This window comes from Lathamus discolor, chromosome 1, assembly GCF_037157495.1.
Source record: "Lathamus discolor isolate bLatDis1 chromosome 1, bLatDis1.hap1, whole genome shotgun sequence".
NCBI lineage: Eukaryota > Metazoa > Chordata > Aves > Psittaciformes > Psittacidae > Lathamus > Lathamus discolor.
The window spans coordinates 128855304-128864434 of record NC_088884.1 but is presented as its reverse complement, the minus strand read 5'-3'; positions in this window follow the sequence as shown (position 1 = coordinate 128864434).

Here is a 9131-nt window from a genome sequence, read left to right as displayed (position 1 = left end):
GTAGGAGAAGGAAACTCTGCATTCAGGGAGATCCTTCTGCCCCAGTAAACTCACAGCTTGTGAATTTCAAGCCTTATATGCTATTATTCTAATGTGGACCTCTAGATACCCTGTCCAGGATTATGCTGTTCTGCCGAAGTTGGGCTTCTTTCCACTGAGTATGAGAGAAAGCATGTTCAGAGAGACTTACTTGAAATGCAGACATAAAGAGAGCATTCAGCCCAAATTCTTTAGTGATTTATTACACAAACACATAAAATAAATGCATCTATGTAGATCCTCTGCATCAGTAGTAGAACAAAAAATAATATTTTAATGATTTGTACCAAAATGTTCATATAAGTTACTAAAGATACACATGCAAAGTGAGTTCATGTTGCAGTTTAAAGTATTGTGATCACTAAATCTGGGACATCTGTGGGCTCTAAATAAACTAACCTCGTCCTCCCAAATAAAAAAACCCTTATAGACAACTGTCAACACACAGCAGCAGTTATGATTTCAGAGTCTTTAGTATATAACTAAAACATGCCAGGACATACTGATTGCTATGAAAATGCGTAAAACAAAATTAAAATAGTCACGTTTTATGTCAATGACCTCTCAATGATCTAATCTTTACTTAATTTGTCAAAACAGTAGTCCTTTTAGTTATTCAAAGGGTATAAGTGAATATAGAACCAGAACCAAATGTTAGACATCCGATTAATAAAAAAAAAAACCCTCACTCATATGGGATATGAAAAGTCTTAGAACTCTACATAATGCTTTGAAGCTGTTACAAACAAATATTACATTTTTATGTAGGAAAGTTTCTAGAAGAATTTCAGAAAGGGAGATGGGTGGCTGTAGAAGTTATATATTTCATCAAGGTAAGGAAGATTAATAATTTGAAATCCAAATAGTAACTCTAAAATGTTATGTTATGTTATGTTATGTTATGTTATGTTATGTTATGTTAAATGTTAAAGAGTGGCCTGTTAAGTGTAGAAAAGTTCTATTAGAACCATGGCATAGTATAATTAAACTATCAAAGTTTTCAGAAAACCTTTCTTTTAATCTCAGCTCCTTAACAGTGTCATATTTCTGAGGGAAATGATGCACACACCTTATTTTCAGAAAAAGTCTAATATAAATATTTAAAAGTGAGAATATGTCATTGATTGATTCTCTCTTAATCAATAAAAACAGAGAGGAGCTTTGGCAGACTTCTGCTTTATTCATTGTTGAGTTACTTGGTAATCTTTTTGTCTACTATAAAGAAGATGTGCAGACACCTAGGCGCAACATATGCCATTGTGGCACAATTTAAATTTCACTCCCGTAGTCAGTTTTGTCCCAAGAGTTTTCATGGCCATAAGCCATTATCTCCAATGGAAATAATAGCTTATGGGTTTGCAGACTGTTTCACCACTATACATCATGATTCTAAGACCTTCAAAATGAATTTCATAGTGTTCTTAATACAAATGCACATTCATGCATAGTTGGAAATGAAGAAATATCTCTAATTTCAGAGAGTACATATTGCTGTATTTTGCATAATGACTGTGAACACAGTGTATCAGATAAATGAAAGGAAATAGCTTTTAATGCAGTGTTCTGTCATGGGAAAATAATAAATCAACAACCTATGAACTCTATGTCCATTTGAAGCATATTTAGAGCCCTCATTAACCTATAGAGGCCAATTTGAATAGAAGCCATTTAATGAAGACTCAGAGGGGATTTTTAATAATTTATTATGATGGAAGAAATGGAAACAAGCTAGAAGTGGTGAAGATTATCCAAAAGATAATGAGATCCAAAACTGATGATATAATCACCTGAATCATGAAAAAAAGGCACAGACACTAAATTCCTGCATAACTTTATATGGTACAATTTAAGGGGCATCAACAGCAGGAATTGATGATTTCTTACTCTCAGGCAGGAAACACTTTGGATTTTTTCCTATTTGCTTTTTGACAATTTTACTTTACTGGAAAGCCTCCTCAGTAGAGAGCACAGGATTGAAATGTGGCTCTTCAGTGGCAGAACCAGATACTTTAGGCTGGGTGCCACACATTATGTTTAAATTGGCTGAAATACCTGCAAGACAACAATAATAAGATTTTGGCTCTCCCCACTCCAGGATTACACAAGAAAGTGGAGTGTTTCTCCTTAGTGTATTTTAGTGAGCAAAAATATCAACACCTATAATTGATTGAAGACTGAAGGCGCTCTTGTAAAGCTCCATATGGTGTACATTAACCTGTTAAATTAAAATGTAATTTAAATGTCTTTGCAGACAACATGACTCTTTCCACCCCAGAGACACCCCAGACGTCTTCTGTTCATGTTCACACAGAACAGAGTTAAATCTATCCTGGCAGGCACAGAACATGGAGTGGCTAGCTCAGGCCAACACTGCACTGACTCAGGAGTGATGTGCCCCTGTCTTTAACTGCCCCCAAGAAAGCTATGTCAGCTTCGTATTGGATAAGCAGGAACAAAGCTCGCTGAAGACTCACTGAAAGGACTGGACTCCTGTCAAACATCAGTGTCAGTCCCCATTTGCAGTCATGGTTTCATTCCAAAGCGAAAAATCACTCCAGAAGTTAAATTCCCCCTGTCCCTTCCAAGTGCCTTGACCAGTAAGTGTCATGGTCATCTGACAGCCTTTCCCATGCCCTTTTTCTCCATATTCAAGATTATCTTCAGTGAAGACAGAATTCTTTTCTTTGCTGCCCAGTGATAAAATTTTCCCCAAAGACGCTGGACATGTCTTACATTCTTGCATTCGGAACACCTCACAGTGGCTTCTGTATCACAGTCTCCAAGGAGGTGAAAGTTTGAGGTTTGTGACCTACATGCCCAAGGAGGCAACTGAGTATGACTCGCCTTCTTCCTAACTGGTATAATCACTATGTAAAAAGATGACACCATGACCTGCTATATTTTGGAAGATGAGAATGAGCTCTGCTCCATTTCTGAAAGCAAAGCTACACAACTTTCAGAGAGGCTTTAGATCAATGGTTAGGGCTGCTTTCATGGAGCATTCAGTAAGGTAGGTGAAAGAAAGGATGCAAGACAGAGCTCTGCCTTCATCCTTTCCTACTTGCTACCTGTTGGATGCATACTAAAAATATTGATTTTACCTGCCTGTCCAACCAGCATGCATTTTTCACTGTTCTTCTCTATACACATATAAAGATCAGAGGCATGTAGAGTGAGATTCACAGTTCTATTATGAAAGATGGGAGCTCATCTTGCAGCAGCACAGCACTCAGCTTTTACTAACAGAAAAGTTAACTCACTAATAAAGTTTTAATGTGTTTTGTTTTGTAGAGCATGATTAAACATGAGTAACAATTTAATTAATGTAACATATATGTCCACATTTTTTTAACTGGCTCCCATGTGATTTTGTGACTAATAAAAAGGCAAAAAAAGAAGTATTATTGTAGCAATTATACTAATACCTTATCTTGTGATCTAAAACAAGAGAAGACTATCTTCCTATAGAATAAAGAGAAATAATGGCATGAGTTGCCTCCCTGCCAAAAAGACTTTTTCAGGGAACAGGAATGTTTTCTAGAGCTCAGTTTCCTTATGCACATAAAATTATTTGGTATGTTTGGGGTATCCATGTGCAACCACTGACGCTTATGCCCATCATGGCCTTGTTCCTGAAAGATCCCAAGTCACAGATCCAATTGCATACTGTTGTCATGTGGTACACCATTTCCATAACGTGCTACCACTCAAATCAGAAATTGCCTAACAGTGGACAAGGGTTGTGACATCAGCTTTGTCACTATCGCTCTACACAGTCCTCAGTGTGAGTCAGCTCTCTGTTGCCATGACTACCCACCAGTGAATGAGACATCCACTCTGCTGCTGCTGGTCTGATTACTACAAAATCATCTCTAGTATAACATTGTTGACAGTGTTAGGGATTCACTAAAAAAAACTTCTTACATTACACACAAGCATTTCAGAATATCTACTTTTTTCTCATACAACCACTCCTGAGTACTCAGGGAAAAATATCCTCTTGTCTTAACATGTTCAAACCTTTCCTTCTATCTTGGGAATACTAATACATAGTACTATCAAAGGAAAGGCAGTAGAATGGCACCATGGCCTTGGATTTAGGGTACTTACTTGGCAGGTTTTCCACATTCCCATGCCCATACAAGCATTGGAACCCAGCAAAATAAAACTGAACAAAACAGAAATATTTTAAATTACAGACTGAGAGTACACCAAAACACATAAGCATTCAGAGATTAGTACCTAGTCTGGGATGTGACAAGTAGCATATAAGACCATGTGAGGTTTTAGAAGTTTTTAATATTGTAAATATTTTCTTATAACTATTCACAATTAAGAGGGTGAACACAGATTTTTGGAGTTTTGTAAGTTTGTTTCATTTGCTGCCCCTGTAAAATGCTCCCAGACTTTAATTCCAGTGGCATCAAGTGTTATGTTTGACTCATACCAATTTGGTTGTAGTTTTTGATGAACATACCTTACCCATAGCTTATTTTCGGAATCACCACTTAGCTGGAGAAAGATAATGAAGTCCTGGGTTTAGAGTCTTTTTGATATATTTAACATGATTTACATTTGCTTTATGTGCCAAAATTACTAAAACTGACATAGTTGAATGCTATGTTTGCTAATTGATGGACCAAAGCATCTAGAAAAACTCATTGAAAAACTTATAGTTCAAATGTAAATTGAATTCCTTTATAATATTCAGCATGACAAAGTTTCAGTGTATTCAGCCATATTTATATGAAGCATTCAGCACACCAGGGACCCTGCAGGTTTGAGAAAGTGCTTTGTCTCCCTGGTTGAATATTTATTAGAAAGCTGGTTATACCAATCTCAATCCCAAGAGGCAGCACATCTTGAAATAGTTCAGTATTCTAAACTGAGGCAAAAGATAATATGTATTGTCAATATGCTTGGCTATTGACTTGAGTATTCAAATATAAATGATTTAAAATTAGAAAATTAAAATCTCTATTGAAATGGTTGCTTGAACAGGTATTAAATGTTGCTAATCAATACAATTCATTTGTTTGTGCAAATATGTATGAAATGGTCTTGCAATCAGTGCAAAACATTTCTCATGAGAAAAACCTCTGAAGTAGACATTTATCAAGTCACTCTGATTAAATCCTGGCTCTAGGAAATAGTGCCATATGAGCTGGGTTTTAGTCAGTCAGAGATGAAATCCATATTACTACTTTCCAAACAATCATCTGAATGATAATGAAAAGTACTGCCTGAAGGAAGAAGCAAAAGAACAGAAATATTTAATGACATGTGGCATTTCTATGGATATTCATGCTCTAATGAAAAGAACAGCACAGAAACAACAATTTTTTATTTTATTTTTTTTTTTTAATTTAACACTACATTAGGAGTTAAGGTGACACCACAACAGCAAGGCAGGCAGATACTGGTAATTGTCAGAATATCAGTCTCTTTTCTTGGACACCTTTACGTGTAAAAATTTATCCTTAATAGAGCTTTTGGATGTTCTTCATCTTGGTGCATAACCAGGCCCAGTTTTAAAATCACCTCCAGGTTTTATTTCCTTTTTTTTTTTGTGCAGCAAAGTGAAACCATCCTCTAAGCTGGTAGACAAAATAGATTAACTCTCTCTGCAACTGTTTCAAAGTGTCGAAATTCCTGGTTTCCATTCTATGAAGAAAGAGTTGAAATAAAACCTCAAGAAAATTATTGACTGGCTAATAACTTTCCCTGTTTTTGAAATACTTTGCAAATATTCAAAGTAACTGAAACCTTTCATTTTTTAAAACAACCATGTTGTTCCTTTGAAATAAAAAGTAATTAGTGAGAATTCTAGAAAGTCTAAGAATCCATGAAAAATTTTTTGTCTTAACTTCTACGCTCCTTTTGAGACTTTGTCATCCTCTGAAGTTACCACTGGCACTTACAGTAGTTCATTCAGGACTGCATTTTTTTTAACTACTTGTTTGATTGTAACTTTTACTGAATAAACTGAAAAAGTACTATTACATCTCATATTGTTTTTCAGACTGACTTTTGCATTATTTCCTTACAAAACTTCCCATAACTACTGCTTATTGCCGTAATCAGAAGATCATTAGTAAATCATCATATCTTTATAACAAAGTGGTTTAATGGGCTACACAGCAAGTCCACAAATTTAAACTAGCACATATTTTTCACACATATTTAACTCTCAAAAAAAAAAATGTCCATTTTACTGAAAAAGGTAATCCTACTTCCAGCAATCTGTTCTTTAAAGATAATTGCTCTTTCCAAATAAAAATAGAATGTGCACCATCTAAGTGATAGTTAAACAAGCATTGCTTTGTCAGTTCAGTATGATAGCATTTTAATTCATGTTTCTTCAGTGAAGAGGAAAGGTATTGTTAGCAATACTTTACACTACAAGGCACAAAGAAAGGTTCCTAACTGGACTATGGGAAAAAAATATTGTATCACAGAACCATGTGACTTATAATTTGCATATGAGAATTTTTTCAAGAATTCACTGAAGAAACCCAGTGAATCTAAGACACATATCAGTGTCTTAGATTCAGTGTCTTAATTTTCATTTTATACTTCTGATTCCTTAAAAGCAAAAACAAAACCAAAGCAAAATCACAAAAACACCCAACAAAACCAAAGCAATAATAATAACAAAAATATATGGAAGTCAATAGGGCTTACAAATTTCAGGAAATAATCAAATTTCCCAATAAACTTTTCAGTTATTGTTACAAAGAGATGGACCTATAGCATAAATAAACATTTAATCAGAGAACGATTTTGAGAGATTTCCGTAAAGATAATTACATTAATTTAATTATTACCTTTATACTGTGAGTAACTCTCTGAGTAACCCTCATAATTAAGTAACTGATAATCACAGAATCACAGAATCACAGAATCCCAAGGGTTGGAAGGGACCTCAAAAGATCATCTAGTCCAACCCCCCCGCAAGAGCAGGGTAACCTACAGTACATCACACAGGAACTTGTCCAGGCGGGCCTTGAATATCTCCAGTGTAGGAGACTCCACAACCCCCCTGGGCAACCTGTTCCAGTGCTCTGTCACTCTTACAGTAAAGAAGTTCTTCCTGATGTTAACATGGAACTTCCTATGCTCCAGTTTACACCCATTGCCCCTTGTCCTATCACTGGATATCACTGAAAAAAGCCTAGCTCCATCATCCTGACACCTACCCTTTACATATTTGTAAACACTGATGAGGTCACCCCTCAGTCTCCTCTTCTCCAAGCTAAAGAGACCCAGCTCCCTCAGCCTCTCCTCATAAGGGAGATGTTCCACTCCCTTAATCATCTCTGTGGCTCTGCGCTGGACTCCTTCAAGCAATTCCCTGTCCTTCTTGAACAGAGGGGCCCAGAACTGGACGCAATATTCCAGATGCGGCCTCACCAAGGCTGAGTAGACGGGGAGGAGAACCTCTCTTGACCTACTAACCACACCCTTTCTAATGCACCCTAAGATGCCATTTGCCTTCTTGGCCGCAAGAGCACATTGCTGGCTCATGGTCATCCTCCTATCCACCAGGACCCCCAGGTCCCTTTCCCCTTCGCTACTTTCCAGCAGGTCAACCCCCAACCTGTACTGGTACATGGGGTTGTTCTTCCCCAGATGCAAGACTCTACACTTGCCCTTGTTAAATTTCATCAAGTTTCTCCCCGCCCAACTCTCCAGCCTGTCCAGGTCTCGCTGAATGGCAGCACAGTCCTCTGGTGTGTCAGCCACTCCTCCCAGTTTTGTGTCATCAGCAAACTTGCTGAGGGTGCACTCAGTTCCCTCATCCAGGTCATTGATGAAAATATTAAACAGCACCGGTCCCAGCACTGACCCCTGAGGGACTCCACTAGTCACAGACCTCCAGCTAGATTCTGCGCCATTGACCACAACTCTCTGCCTTCTTCCTTTCAACCAGTTCTCGATCCACGTTTGGATTGCTTCAGAGAAGTATCACAAAAAAAGTAAATATGCAAAGAATATTCTTCTTTGTCTCAGTCTTCACTGGCAAAAGCTCTGACCAAACCACCCAAGTCTTGGAAGGCAGACACAGGGACTGTGAGAATGAAGACCCTAGGCCCACTGTAGGAGAAGATCTGGTTCAGGACCATCTTAAGAACCTGAACATACACAAGGCCATGGGACCTGATGAAATCCATCCACGGGTCCTGAAGTAGCTGGCAAATGAAGTTGCTAAACCACTGTCCATCACATTTGAAAAAATCGTGGCAGTCAGGTGAAGTTCCTGACAACTGGAAAAAGGGAAATATAACCCCCATTTTTAAGAAGGGAAAAACAGATGACCTGGGGAATTACAGACCAGTCAGCCTCACCTCTGTTGGCAAAATCTTGGAGCACATTCTCCTGGAAGGCGTGCTAAGGCACATGAAAAACAATAAGGTGCTTGATGACAGCCAGCATGGTTTCACAAAGGGGAAATCCTGACTTACCAATCTGGTGGCCTTCTATGATGGGGCTACAGAACTGACGGACAAGGGTAGAGCAGTTGACATCATTTACCTGGACTTGTGCAAAGAGTTTGACACTGTCCCACACGACATCCTTGTCTCTAAATTGGAGAGATATCAATTTGATGGATGGACCACTCGGTGGATAAAAACTGGCTGGATGGCCGCACACAAAGAGTTGTGGTGAATGGCTCAATGTCTGGCTGGAGACCAGTAACGACTGGTATCCCTCAGGGATCGGTGTTGGGATCGGTCTTGTTCAACATCTTTGTTGGTGACATGGACGGTGGGATTGAGGGCACCCTCAGCAAGTTTGCCGATGACACCAAGCTGTTTGGTTCAGCTGATATGCTGGAGGGAAGGGATGCCATCCAGAGGGACCTCAACACGCTTGTGAGGTGGGCTGTTGCCAACCTTATGAAGTTCAACGATGACAAGTGCAAGGTCCTACACCTGGGTCAGAGCAATCCCAGGCACAGCTACAGACTGGGCAAAGAAAAGATTCAGAGCAGCCCTGTGGAGAAAGACTTGGGGGTGCTGGTCAATGAGAAAATGAACATGAGCTGGCTTCACTGTGCGCTCGCAGCCCAGAAAGCCAACCGTATCCTG